This window comes from Protopterus annectens, chromosome 10.part0, assembly GCF_019279795.1.
Source record: "Protopterus annectens isolate FY-2018-M chromosome 10.part0, PAN1.0, whole genome shotgun sequence".
Lineage (NCBI taxonomy): Eukaryota > Metazoa > Chordata > Ceratodontiformes > Protopteridae > Protopterus > Protopterus annectens.
The window spans coordinates 546817384-546833235 of NC_056744.1; positions in this window are offsets into that span (position 1 = coordinate 546817384).

A 15852-nucleotide genomic window follows, 5' to 3' on the forward strand; every position below is an offset into this window, starting at 1 on the left:
TAAGTTTGTGATGCCCTGGGGAAGAAGCAGTGTGCGTTTCAGAAGCTGCTGCTTCTGGCACTGGGTGAGCACTTGTGACATTGTCAGCCTTTGTGGTCCACTCCTTCACAATGGATGGTGTGTGTGTGTGTGTGTGTGTGTGTGTGTGTGTGTGTGTGTGTGTGTGTGTGTGTGTGTGTGTGTGTGCACGAGCTATACCAGTAGAACCACACAGTAATTGGTGTGTCTTGTACTACTTTCAGTGTCTGTGGTGGGCAGCATATCACTCAGAAGCGACACATTCACAAATATTACTGTGACCTCAGATGATAACACATGACCTTCTATTCTGATATCTTTGTCAGACTATGTGGACCTATAACGAGCATCGACTCATTACTACTTACACCCACAACTAACAGATGGAATGCCAAAGTAAACATGCTAACATATGGTACAAGGCTGACCTTATGACATGCAGGATTAGGGTGTACATACAGTAACATCCTGATTAATCAACCTTTTCTTCTCAGGTGCATGCTCCAGATGCACTTATTAAAGAAATATGTATCATACCCAGATGTTTAGGATACATCCAGTAGGTGAAATGCCTGTATGTGCGCATCTTTGGTACACATTAATAATACGATCCTCTCCCTCTGAGACACAGGTGGGATAGGCTAAGCTCACACCAATGTCCATACTACTTCCTGGTATCAATGCAATTATATCTTTGCCTTCTATTGAGATGATGGCCTCTACCCCTTCTGTAAGAAATGGGGACCCTGGAGGGCCACACCTTGTGGCATGTCTTTCCCTTCCTCCAACTTGACAAGGCTGAGCATTATGGCATATCAGTTATACAGTGTTGATACATGGGAATGGTGTGCTTATGCTCAGCCACAAAACTAATATCCTTCACTATAGACTGCCATACTTGACCCCTACATGTATGGTATGGTCTACCTTTACCAAGCAGACATTGTCAGTACTGCTGGAGTGCCTGCAGCAGCACTTCATTTTCAGCACTACTGAATTTCTCTGTCTTTCCCAGCCTTTGGACATGGTACCTCTAGTTTAGACACACAGAGCACATGAATACATGCTGGTCAGGATATGTGTATTAGTGATTGGAATGTTCCTATTCTGCAAAGATTCATTTCCTGAATAAAGTGAATGTAAGGAATGCTACTGTACTATACACAATGTCTTGACAGAGTTTGCTTGTCCACTGCTCTGCTAACATGGCATGGCAGAGTGCACCTCAAAACTCATTCCTGCTGAAGTGAGTGTAAGAGTATTTAGGCAAGCAGAGTATAGACAAAAACCCAGTCTGCAGTCTGCTGACATGACATGATACAGCCTCTACAACACATATTATCTGCATGCACACATCTTACTACAGTTAGGCACTCAAGAAAATCAGGTGTGACATACTCATAACATGTACGTTTAGAAAACGTGCCTTCTGTTGTATCATGGCTCTAATGCATGGCAGCTCTGTCAGATCAGAAAGCAACACCTTAGAAGTAAAATCCTACTCTCTGCTGTTCAAAAATCTCTGAAAAAGACACTGATCACTTCAGAATAATGTTAGGACCAGTGGCACCAATATGGCAGTGAGCCTCTAAACTCTGCTATTTTATAGCACGTTTAACATAGTATATAGGGAAATGAGGCGTCTTAGCATGTACATCTATGAATGTGCATTTTTTTCACTTTGTACCATATAGCCTTTGATGTAGAACAGATGCAAGGGTTTTTGTTAACATTTGCACTAATGCTAGTGCACAAGATGTGTACGTGTGTACATGTGCTGTGGCAATGGGTTGAAGACTGTTACCTGACGTGCGAATGTCAGCTACCTCCTACTCTACTGTGCCATTTAGTATTTGACATCCTGCAGGGCAATGATTGCTCATCGCACCGAGATGCCTTGATCTTCTGCATGGTGCATGAAGGAGATAAAGATCTTTCTTTATCCAACAAGAAAACTCTCTGAGGTACACCATGACTATAAAAGTGAACCATTTAATATAAAGAAAAAGCTGACATAAAAATAAATAAAATCAATTCAGTTAGCGCTTTCACATTTATCCAAATGCTTCATCAGACTGTTAACAATGAATGTATTACTACAGTTAAACAGCAGCTGCTTTACTCACTAACCAATCACTGATCAGAAGCTAAGTTTAAAGTAATCTCACTTCTAAAAACTAATGGCATATGAATAAAATACCATTGTAAACACTTAGGCCGGGATTCACTAATCCTCTATGTAAGACTAACTAAGTCTTACACGGAAACTGCAGTCTAAGAGTATGATGTCAGCGCATCATGCATATTCATGAGGGCGCGCTGACTCAACTCTAAGGCTAACACGGAGTGTGCTCGAGTGCAGGGGGCATGTCAGACTGCCGAGCAATCCAAATATCCACACCCCTGCAAGTGCCTAAACTGCAAATGTCAACTGAAATGAGTGAGTCCGCTCAAATGTCTACATACCCAACACTACACTCCCCCACATTCTAAATCCCTGTACAAGTTTAAAATGTAAAGCTTTCCTTTTTTTTTTTTTATTATTCCCGATATAGCTGCCCATATTTGCGCGTGTATGCGCGGGTTTGCCCATTGCTTAGCTACAGTTAGCAGTGTAGACATCGAAGAGGATAATAAACTACTTACATGCAAATGAAGCCAAATAGCAATAGCGTAGTGGTAGAACCCTCACACAAAGAGGAAGCATTCCCGGTTCGAGTCCCGCCACTCCCCTTCCTATTTTCTGTAGGAAATGTGTGCATAAAAAGAATTCCTGACATTTACCTTTTGAATTTCAGTAAAATGCATTGAAATGGCCTATGTGGTAGTGAACAATATTTTATATATATATATATATATATATATATATATATATATATATATATATATATATATATGAAGGTAGAATGGTCATGCATACTGATAAATGCATAAGTAACGTATCTTAAGCAATGTGAAGCACTGCTAAGCAAAGTCCACTAGTATTAAGCACAGTGAAGTATAATTGCTCATAGCTTAGCACTGCTTTAACTAGCACAATAGTTTTGCGCGGAGCTGCGCATAGAGCCAACTAGCGCAAACACAAACATGTTCGCATGGAGCTGCGCACCGCGCTAACAAGCACAACGTTGGGCAATGTCGGGCAGCATACAGTAACATAGAGCAACATAGAGCAACATCGAGCAACGTTGGGCAAAGTTGAGCAAAGTCAGCTAAACACAGCCACACCTCCTATCTGGTCTGGCCAGTGGTAAAATAAAAAGCAACGACAGGCCTCAAACCCGGGATACTGTGCACCATAATCACAGTACTAAACCACTAAGCCATGACAGCTTTAAGTATGGATGCATTTCCAACACACTCATATATGTCAGTGGAAGTTTACCCATTGCTAAGCAGGTTTGCTCTTAGCTGAGATTTTTCAAAACCAGCCAATCACAAATAAGTGCGGGAAATGAGGCATATTTAAGCTCCATAGGCAGGAATAATTGCCATAACTGGTTGTAGCTCCCATCTGCAGACAGTATGGCTGGTGTTGGAGAGGGCTCTCATTTTCGAGTGCAACGGTGGGGCATTGAGGAGTCAAAAGTTATGGTTTGGCTCCTCGTCCATCATCACGATGCAAGACTCCTGCAGGGCCAGTTTCAGGGCACTGAGTACAAAGTGGAAGCCTGGAACCATTTAGCACATGATTTCACCAGTGCCACAGGCGTCCCTCAGACTCGTGAGCAGGTCAGACACCACTACCCAGACCTGAAGAGACGCAAGGAGGACTGACTGAACCAGTGGATACAGGAGGCCCGTGGAATGGAAAATGCCCCACTACTGAGTATGTAGCCATGGAATGAAGTATGTAAGAATTGCTATTGTAGTCTATATTATGGATAGGTATGTCTCAATAATCCTTCATTTACTTCACAGCTGCAGGTGTCCGTACTGCGAATCAGCAAGCCTTTGCAGATAGGCTGCTAAGGCTGTGCCACCAGGCAGGTTAGTAATTATTCTGCATGTGTGGTCATATAAAAGAAGTCAGAGAGCCTGAAAAAGAGTGTTGTAACCCATTAATAAAGGTATAATAAGTGTTGAATAACCTCTCTGCATGTACTGTCATATAAAATAAGTGAGACAGCGTGAAAAGGTGTTGTAACCCATTAATAAAGGTATAATATGTCTTGAATAAAAGACCTCTGCATGCACTGATATATCAAATAAATGAGAGAGCCACTAGAAAAGTGTGTAATGTAATTAATAAAGGTATAATTCCTGGAGTGTGTCCGTGTCACTTTCTTCAATATGTTGTTGTACCCTTGCATTATAGAAATAGTGCTGTTGTATTAAGCGCAGTCAACCCACACATGGGTAGGCCCATATAGAGTGGATGAAGGGAGTGCCAGTAGCTGTTAAGCATATATTCAGTCCTCAACTGTCGGTTCATGGCCGGCATGTACAGGTTAATCTGGCACATGAGTAGCTTGTTATTGTGTTCCCCAGAAATGTCAGTGTGCTGCTAGAAATGTAGGGGGCTGTTAACATATACCTGATAATGTCACCTGAACACATCCAGATATGTAGATATATAAATATAAATGAAATATATAAATACGTAGCAGTAACATCTGCATCCGGGGCAGTTTGTATGTCAGATACAGGTCAGGTATATCAAGAACTAGCAAAACCCATTTCACAATTTAACGGACATTGCCTAGTATAATAATACATGTAGGGGATATATAACGTCAATCAATAGGAATGTAGTGTAAACTATAAGTATATATAAGTTGTTAATGGAGGTATCTTTTTACACCCTACTGTATGTGCATAAACAATGCAATTCCACACCTCAGTGGGTATGTCTAATCTCATAACATTTGTTGGGATACATGTCCTATTGGTTTATAAATATCTGCATTTACTTTGGTGCATGTGCCCTGTTCACATACCACAATCTTGGTGGCCGGTTGCCACCAATCAATCCTGCATGCTGTTGGAATGTCCACTGTTGTTCTATATATGCATGTGTTATGCTTGCTGTTCAACTGTTGGAACTCTGGTGTGTTGGGTTAATGGGAATACTACTGTATGCTGTTACAACTAAATTGGAATGTTGTTGGCTATTACTAACCCATATTGTCATTAAATCCTCCTAAACATAGAACGTATGGGAAGGCCAGTCCCAGCGGACCCACCCCTCCCACCTCAGCTGGCGATGGCACCTGGCACCAGCAGTTCTGATGCCCAGCCCGGGACCTCCTCCTCCATTGGTCCTGTGCCACCTTCAGGTGGAAGCGCTGCAGGGGATGGGGCTCATCCCCCCGTGCAAGCATGGCTGGAGGAGGGCCACCTATCACCCTCCGAATGGTCCGGGCTGTGGTGCGTAGGGAGATCGAGTGTTCAGTCGCTGATCCTCTATGCCAGCTCGAGGCAAGAATGGCATGACTCACGGTTGAGCCTGCCCCTCCTACGCAGCCCCCAGCACAGCCACCGTCCGGGCTGTGAAGGTGCAGTGGTGACTGCCCATGGGTGGGGATCTTAGTTCCACTGTTGCCATCTGTGGGCTCATGGGCTTGCGATTTCCAAACACCCTTCCCCGTCAATGGCATTCACCCACCCCATGTGTCATATATTCCCCCCCTGTATGTGTCTTATTTGTCTTGTCTGTTTACCTCCCCAGCCCACCTCCCCAAATATACCTACTTCCCCTACCCCACATTCCACTCTCACCTGAAAAAAAAAAAGGGCAATCTGCTCCCACAAAAATATTACGCCCCATACATAGCTGCCCATTTTGCACACATGTCCGCTGGACACATAAACTGAGATTTAATTGGCAAAATACTTTGTTGTCCTCACCCCTCTCTCAGGGGTGGAAGGTTTCAAATTTCCCTTTAAATTACTAGTTTATGCACAGCTGTTGCTGTTAAAAAAATGGGCAGCTATGGACCCTCCCTACACCCGTCCTGCACATCCCGAGCTGTTTTCCCTACTCTCTTTCCCTCTCTGTGACCCTTTTTCACCACTTTCCTAACTCCCCATTTTCTTTTCTTTCAAAGAAATGAGCGTGGGGTGTTAGCGGGAGTAAGCACTTTTAAGCAGTAGTTAATGGGTTTGCGCGAATGTGCGCCTGTGTGCGCTTAGCTAAGTATTGCTAAGCATCGTGCAAACCCATGCTAACCCACTTACAACTGCTTAAAAGTGCCTTAGTCACCCTGCATGTGAGGGGCCTTGTTCTGCTCAGCAGCAAAATAACACACCAATGTCAGTCTCGAACCCCGGACCTTGGACACTAGACTGCATGAACCACTAAGCCACAGTAGATATACAGCAGGTTGTTGCTGAAATATATATATATCATGCATCAGAATGAGTGAATGTAAAGGTAAGATAGGAATGCCAAACACAAAACCTGTTCTGTGGAACTTTACCAGCAGTTGTTGTGGAATAGCATTACATGACTGTGATAACAGAACCAGCCATTTTAGCAGTAAATAATGTTACAGCAGCACTTTACATCCCCCACACAGTATCATAGCAGGACAATCCACACCCAAATGTACAAAATACCTGTGTGTTCAAGGTTGAGCAAGGATGTAGGTAGGCATATTCAGTACTGGAATTGTCCAGCTTTCATGAGCATCCTGTGCTAATGTCAACAAAAAAAAACACAAACTGTGCAGAAGTGAGTACATTAATATCCACATTATAGCAGTTCACAAACAGTTCATGTGCCAAATGAAAACATTTCAATAACTACGTATGTATGGCAGCTAATTGCATAAGTAGAAAAGAAACTACATACTCTCATGTATCTTGTGTTAGAATTTGTAGGGGTGAGTACAATTCTACACTGACAACTGTGTACTGGAAGTGGCAACATTCAGGTCTGAGTACATCAGATACAAGAAGTACACAAACCTTCTGACTTACACAACGGTGTCCACAGCAAACAAGCATGGTTCCCACTTTGGAAAGCTGAAAGGGCTATGCCTACCTGACCTAGCAATTTATAGCATTTGGTTGCTATGACAGTGACTACTGCAAGTACCACACAGCAGGCTGCATGCAATTGCCAAATGGTGGCCAACAATTGGTACAGAGGCCATTACATGCACATGTGCAGATACCTATAAAAGCAGGCTGTACTAACTGTCCACACATGTAATCATTTCTTTGCAGGAATGGAGAGAGAGGGAGAGAGAGAGAGAGAGAGAGAGAGAGAGAGAGCGACACAGAGAGACACAGACCACAGCAACAGGAAACAAGAAAGATATAAAAGAAAATATATTTGAAAAAAAAAATATATTGAAAAAAAATATCCTGAAAAAAAATATTGAAAAAAAATATATAGAAAAAAATATAAATATTGAAAACAAAAATACATTGAAAAAAAGAAAAAAGAAAATACATTGAAATAAAAAAAATTGAAAAAAAGAAAATATGTTGAAAAAAATATATTGCAAAAAATATATATATATAAAAGGTATGTAACAGATATGTATTTACTGGCATGTAGTAGATGTTTTTGAAGAGTACTCTACATAGTTTGAATCATCCATATGTGACAGCAGTAAGTATCTATGCACAGATGCCCTGCATAACTACTGCCATGGAGAAATCAGTGTGTAGCTGTGTGCAGTGGGATATGACTGTGACATATGTAGTTCAGCATTAAATGTTAAACATCTGATCCATGTTATCAGTGTTCTGTACAGTAGTGTGTACAATGTCTGTTTGGGGGAGTAGCACATACAGTTATGTAAACATGGATGTGACAGAGTAACAAATGCATGATAATCATATTAACGTGTAGTTTAGCATTGGCAACAGCTGTACCAGGCTAGTATGGTAATTTAGCATTTACAGCTATATATACACCCTCTAATATTACTGTGTGCTCACATGTGACACCTGTTCATGTTGCAGCAAAGCCCAACAGGTCAGTCGTGAGGTACATGGACTTACAACAGTGTGGTCCTTGTATTTGTATGGCACACACATACGGAGAGATCTGTCTGTGTCAGATATATTAGCATCTGTACATGTGCATAGAGCAAGGGACATACTGCAACTGTTTGTGAAAGGTGGATATATATATGTTGTTGAAGGTTGTTATGTGCATATTTCTATGTAGGTTGTAGTGTGTGGCAAACCAGACAGCATACAGTGCTGGTATATGACATGTGGTGGTTGAACGCTGTGGGTATGATTCGCCAGGTTTGCAGTGTTTCAGCCAGTGAGGCCTGTTAAAGCTATATGGGCTGAGAACACCTTCAATGCATTCCGCACAACACTGCACGATATTATGACATAACTGTATACCTCACAACCTTCCCATGCTTGATATTCCCACCGTGAAAGGTGGACTGTATATGTGCCTATATGTATATCTATATGTACACCAATGGATGTTTATATGTATGTGTGTATATATATACACACACACACACACACATATATATATATATATATATATATATATATATATATATATATATAGAGTGAGAGAGAGAGACAGGGTCATATTTACTGCAACAGATGGCTGGTGAGAAAGCCATAGACTCAAGCTCAATGTTGACACTGCATTGGCATCCCTCCTTGCAAAAACTCAGTACCCATTAACTACCACATAGGTGGTAGTCTACTTAACACCGAAGGTGTGATAAGAGACCATGGGACACAGGTGGACAGTAGTCTCCCCTTTGATAGTCACAGTGCCACACTAGTCATGTAATCTGTCTATGTGGCACATGTCATCACAAAAGGTGTGTCATCCACGGAAATATAGGTCAGTGTTCCCCTCTACTCCACACACATAAAACCCATTATAGAGTACAATGCCCCATGTGGTATGTACCTCACAAGACATCTACAGCAACTGGAAAGGACACAGACATACCTCACAAAGAGTAATACCGTCCTCAAACAGATGCCCTATGTAGACCCTCTCACAAAACCACAGCTAGACTGTGTTGCATACCATCTACCCAGAGGTGACCTCTGCCTAACATGCAAAGCTATGTGAAACCCAGAGCTGTTGGACATGCTCCACATAAACAGATCACAATCCCTACAAGCTACATGCTCTAGGGACCTAAACCTTGTCACCTCAATAAACAGCACATGCTAGAGGGATAGATCCCTATCTCAGAGACATCCCATACTCTGGAACAAACCACCTATCAATAGCAAACAAAGCTCCTAATTAGCAGTTGTCATATATAAACCTGATGATTGTATGTGAGATAGGAAATACACTCCAGGAATCACCTCTGTGGCTCTGCTTGACAGGGCCACATGAAATGAAATTACCTGTGTGTCAAATGCCAGGGTAGCGTATGGCTAGACATCTATAGGTCCTAGGGCCAATAGCCTATAACCTACCTATGAACCGATACATACCCACATGTACTTGTTGCAATAATTGCTTTGTGAGGTTGACTGAGTGTGATGGTGAATGTGTTGATGAATGTGTCAGAGTTCTGTATATGTGTGATAGCTAAGTGGGAAACTGTTTCTGTTATGATATTATGTGTCCTAGCTGTGATCCCAGCAAAAGATGTGTATGCTATTGCTAGGCAGAAAAAGCAGTATGCCAGATGGTCTGACGTAGTCTGTTGGTGTCGACTGGGGTGCCCATGCTTATTGAGTATTACTGCTGTTGAATCCAACCCCTGAATGAACTGTAGTACTACCTGAAGTTGTATGCCTAAACAGCACAGTATGATGTATGTCCACATGTCTTGGAACCCCTGTTTTGTTTATTCCCCGTAGTCCTCACAGATGACATACCTCAGGCATAAGGTCTTGTAACTATTGACACACACTACTCTATGGTACACAGGTAAAGGTCATGTGGGTTGCCATACCTTTGTGTCTGGTATGTATGTCCGATGTGTGTGTGTGTGTATGCCTGTACCATGGCCTCGGTCGTATGTGTGTTACAGGATATAGGTGCATATCTAGCAACATGTATAGTGTAGTACAGCAGTATGCCACCTTTATTGATGATTGAGCACATATGTTAGGCAGGGGTTTGCCATCAATGACTAGTGTGGTATACTGGTATTACTGTGACTTGACTTTACAATCATTGCAATGGATTACATGTTACGTTATGCATTAGCTTGATATATACCTCCTGTGGCTAGGTGGTGCATTGTGTCGCATACAGTGTGCCATGTACTGTTGTATAGTCTTACATACTGGTTTATCTTTGTTGCTGTGCAAAACATGGTTTGATATATAGAGTGTGCCAGGCACTGTCAGGCAGTTGTGGGTTGAGCACTGATATGTGGTATTGAAAGTGTGTATCCTTTGACAGCCAATAGGTTGCTATATATGGCAGTTTAATGATATCTGTACTTTAGAATGTTAAGTTTGCCACTTGACTTGCTCACACATATTGTTTCATTGTCTTCCAGGGTCATGGCCCACCATCATAATCCCTCATACAGCCCAGCAGAGGAGGAAGTGATTACAGCCACCATGGTTCAGCACTACGCTCTGCTGTTCTCAAGAACCAGCCAGGACCAGCATGAGCGGACTTCACTGTGGCAAGATCTTGTCCATAGGGTAAAAATTATAGGCATGCATAACCGGACATATGAGCAGGTACGCCATCACTGCAGTGATTTAATTAGACATGTCCGGCAGCATGCATCTGATATCCGTAGACAACAGCTTGCCACAGGTGCTGGGGTAGCCATCCACCCCCCCTCACCAGAGTGGAGGAGCTGCTCCTGAGCCAGCTGGCTCCTGGCCAACAACAACAACAACTAACATGCATCATCATGGAGACCGGAGCCACCCAGCAAGTTTTCATGGAGCGTGCAGGTAACATGGCATAGCTGTACACTACTGTTACCTCTATTGCTTATGTGAGATGTGTACTGTGTAGTTACAAGATGCGGTGTCTAGTGTTGTGCAATAATAATAATTTGGAATGTAATATGCAGGTCTGTGACTGTCAACAGTCGTACTACTGAAAGATTGCAAACACACAGTAGCAATGCCACAGTTGTTGCCACTGACAAACTGTCTCATATCCTTGTAGGTCTCTCTTGTGTGACAGCAAGGCAGCAGACCCATGCTGGTGAGTGTATTCTACATTTAATATTGCTAATTAAATGTGCATGTCACAGGTGAGGTGTAGGCCATGTACATGTCACACACCAGCGCATAATGCATGCTGTGCATGTTTGCTGTGAGACTATGCACATCCCAGTAACATGAGTAGCTGCTTCAAACACATGCAATACACAGAGCATCCCACACAATTGCGGCAACACTGTAGTGGACGTTGGATAGGCAGAGCCGATACACATGCACGCAACACACACAACTGTGTCATACGCAGTACACGTTAACATGCTACACATGGCGTATTCAGACACCCACTGTAAGGTCACACTTCAGTATCCCAAATATTATCCACACAGCACACATAATATACTTGAGGGGTAAAGGCCTCTCATGTGGCTGTGCGACACTCTTCAACACATAACACATTCATGTTAGGCAATGCCCCCAATTGGGTACCTTACGAATCCATGTAACAACTGGCCGTGAAATGGTGAATGTAGCCATGGTACTGCATTTCAGGTACAGCATGCTATGTGCCAGTCTGGCACACATTAGTAGCCTTGAGTGACCACATGATGGTGCATGATGATGTCTCATGTTACTACACCTCATCCAGTTACAGTGGCCACAGTGCTACACATATCATTAATTGCTATGCACCTCAATGTTGTGTGTGTGCAAACATATGCACCTATACACAATATGCATAGCAATCACCATTTGTTCAAAGTGACACACATGTCTTGTAATGCTATTGTGTATATAGGTCACATTACACACATTGTGTATGTGTGATGTTTAATGTTGCAGTTGTGTGGTAGCATGCCATGTCATGGCTGGCACTGGCATGTCCACAATATGTCCTACACTCACCATAACCACTGTACAATGGCTATGTTGAGCAATGGTATTCCATCAGGTATACATGCACCACTCATCCTGTGTGTATACATAGCATGCATGTGCTAAACCTGTGTCCACAATTATCTGCTAAAGACACAAATGCTCTAATCAGAAATGGATATCTATGTGACACACTGATACACATCCAACCATGGTATGTATACCTGTGAGTGATGGTGCACAGGACATTGCAGAGCTTTTAATACTTGCACAGCAATGTTGTGTCCATGTACACATTGCGTTCCAGGGTGAGGCCAACCACTGAACAAAACACACATGCATCAAAGCCATGTATACTGTTATTAGCAAGGGCTGTCTACACTCACACTGCATGCTGTTGAGCAACACACGTCCTGCATGCTGAACCGTTTGATATAAATGTTTGGCTTCTGATACTGTACCCCACCATCACATGCGATTGAGTATGTTCTGGATTGCTGGTGGTGTGTGTGTGTGTGTGTGTGTGTGTGTGTGTGTGTGTGTGTGTGTGTGTGTGTATTTTAGTGAGGAGTGTATTTGTGTGCATGTGTTCATGTGTGCATGTGTGCATGTATGCATGTGTGCAGACATCATGTACAGGTCGTAAAGTGTGTTTCCTGTCTCCCTCTCACAGGTGCTGATTTTGGGCTGGTTCACTGCAGCAGGGAAACTGATGTCACTGAGCATGATAGTGATAACAATGATAGGTGTGTTGAGGCACAGGCATGTTTGCCAGGGTCTGTTGTTGGGCCAGCAATCGACAGTACACATGTGTCCACCCCATCCATGCACACAGTCATACTGTCAATACATCCAATACCAATGCCCCTAGCTGAGGGACTGCGTACAGCCGGCATTGGCCAGGACAGTGTGGTATCTATAGCACATGCATCCCAACACAGCAGCCATGCCCAGGTGTCTGGAAGGGTACCACATAGGCAGATGTCCAGGGGTTCTCGTTGGAGCACTGCTGCTCATCATGCCACTGGCAGATGTGCCACAGGTCTTACAACCTCACGCATGTTCCAGGCTGTCATGGAGGCACAGGCACGTATGGAACAGTACACCAGACAGGGACTAAGGGCACAGAGTGCACATAACACCTCCGTAATTGACAGTATCCGTGACCTAGCAGGTGCCATCCATCATTACACTGAGGTCACTGATAGACGTTGGAGTGAGACATTAGATGTCCTCTGCAATGTCATGTCCATGTGTCAGGACAGTGTGGGACAGTTGAGTTGACGTGGATGTATGCCAGCAACATCAGCAGCTGACAGTCACCGCGGACGTCCCTCAAGTCACAGCCGCTCCTGTAGTGCCAGTACCAGCCCCAGCAATGTTGGGGGCGGGCTGTCCATAGACCATCCTAGAAGACCATGTGCACGTGGCTCTGGACAGTCCCAGCGGGGACCTGGGGCCAGTGTACATCCATCTACCTCTGGGGTTAGTACCCAGTCAGGCTTAGTACCTGATAGTCTCAGTAGCACCCCTGCCAGGCACAGGTACCGTATCCATGCCCAGAGATGGAGATCTGTAAAGCCTGGCAGGTACAGTCTATGGCTGTCCCACAAATACCCGTATATGGCAGCAACATGGTGGAACTGTGTGCATGCAGACACACACATACATAAACAAGACACCTAGGAATACCACATACATGCACACATTACATCAACATTGGCCCATAGCAGTACCCCTGGCCCTCACACACACACACACACACACACACACACACACACACACACACACACACACACACACACACACACACACACACACATACATGTCGATTGTATGGCTCACTGTAGGCCTCTGGCAAACCAACAACACACCCTGTGCATATGATGAAACCTGTGCCACCTCCTGTCATGTGTAACATCGATGCAGGAACAGGCTACCATGGTGCTGATGCACAGGGTGACCTTATAGCAGTATAGCAATGTTAGCAAGTTGTCAGCAGTAGAGTGCAATGATATGCTTGAAGGTGTAGCTGAGCAGGCATGATGCATGTAAGCTATGATTGTCAATGTAGTAATGTTTACACCAGGGTTAGTTCCAATAGTGTATTGTCCGCCCATGTGCCACTTGGCTGATGTGTGTAGTATTGGCAGCATGTGTTAGAGAATGGACAGCATGTGTGGGATGTGTGTGGCACAGAGTTGTAGGTGTACATTTGTGAACATGGTGGAGGTGCACTGTCTGCATGTACATGCATAGTGGACACATGGGCAGGGTGACATGCCCTGTATTACACAATAACACTCCATAGTCTCGATTGGTGGCCAGTATGCATTGTATTACACACATTTTGGAACTTGACTACACATGTGTGTATGACATGGTTTGACACTGCTGTGGGTGATACTGTTACTATCTGTCATTGTTTTGCATTCTGGTAGTATACACAACTTCAACAGCCTGACCATAACCAATCGTTAGATGATGTCTTGACAACTGACACACAGATGTAGGACACACAGTAACATTTGGATCCTTCAGGTACTATACTATGCCAGTAACCAGTGGTATTCACCTGCACCCATTACTGAGACCACTCCTGTTTGGCATATAGCTCTCTTAGGTACAAGCAATCACAGTAGGGATATGTCCGTCCACGTGTGGTAATGCATACTTTGGCCTATAATGCATTCTCCAGATGACACACACATACTCCACAAGGGTATCACACAGACAGATCCCTGTTGTCAAACCCATGCTGTACAGCTATAAGCCAACCAAAGCATAGTCATCCACCTTTACGGAACATAGTATCCCCACAGTACCACATAGGTAGTAACCACCAACATGAAGAACAGGTACCGATGTGTACATGCAACCAAGTGGTACGTCATCTCTCCTTTGATAATCACATTTCCAAAGGTATGTTTAAATCCCTCGGTGGATCACATAAGCAATAAGGGGTCTGCATGCATATCCACAAAGGTTGTTGTACACCTATAATGAATAGCCATCATTGATAGACCCTGCTGCGTTTGAACAGGTCTGACATATACCTCGGCCACAAACCCTCACTCACACAATTCTATAGAAACCGTAATGAGTGTGTGTGACACAGTTGGCCTAGGCCAGGGATCACTGCAGTGGCTGGCCTTGTCACAAGCATACAGATGTGACCTAAGGTCTGGAAAGCAGCAGCACACTCTTGAAAAGATGACAGATGTGTTCTTGGAGAAAGCAGGGTTCCCACACATGCAATAATTGAGGTCACATGTACATATATTTATTTGCCACACAGCTACCTCACATGTGCAATGCACATACTGGTGTCATACAGTAGTAAAAGGAAAACCCACAACACATTGACCAACAGTGTCACACACACAGAGAACACACACTCACCAAGTGCAGGATTCAAACCCCTATCTAATGACTTCATGATACGAGAGAAGTATGTATTAACACAACACACTACACACATTACTGTGAGTTCTTTTTTCCACAGGTATATTTGTAGGATGGTGACATCATCAGACCTGACAAAGATTAGTATACCACTTTCAAGGTGTTTGAGTACTCTCCAAAAAGGTTGCTTTTTTCCAAGGTGATCACTCACAAACATACACACTTGTCAAGTGCAGAATTCAACCCCCTACCTAACTGGTTTATGATACTACAGGAGTACGCATTTACATGACACACTATACACATTACTGTGAGCTCTCTTTTCCACAGGTATATTTGTAGGATGGTGACATCACCAGACCTGACAACAATTAGTACACCACTTTTAAGGTGTTTGAGTACTCTCCAAAAAGGTTGCTCCTCTCGAAGGAGATCACACACAAACAAACACACTTGTCAAGTGCAGGAATCAAACCCTTCCTTAACTGGTTTATGTTACTACAGGAG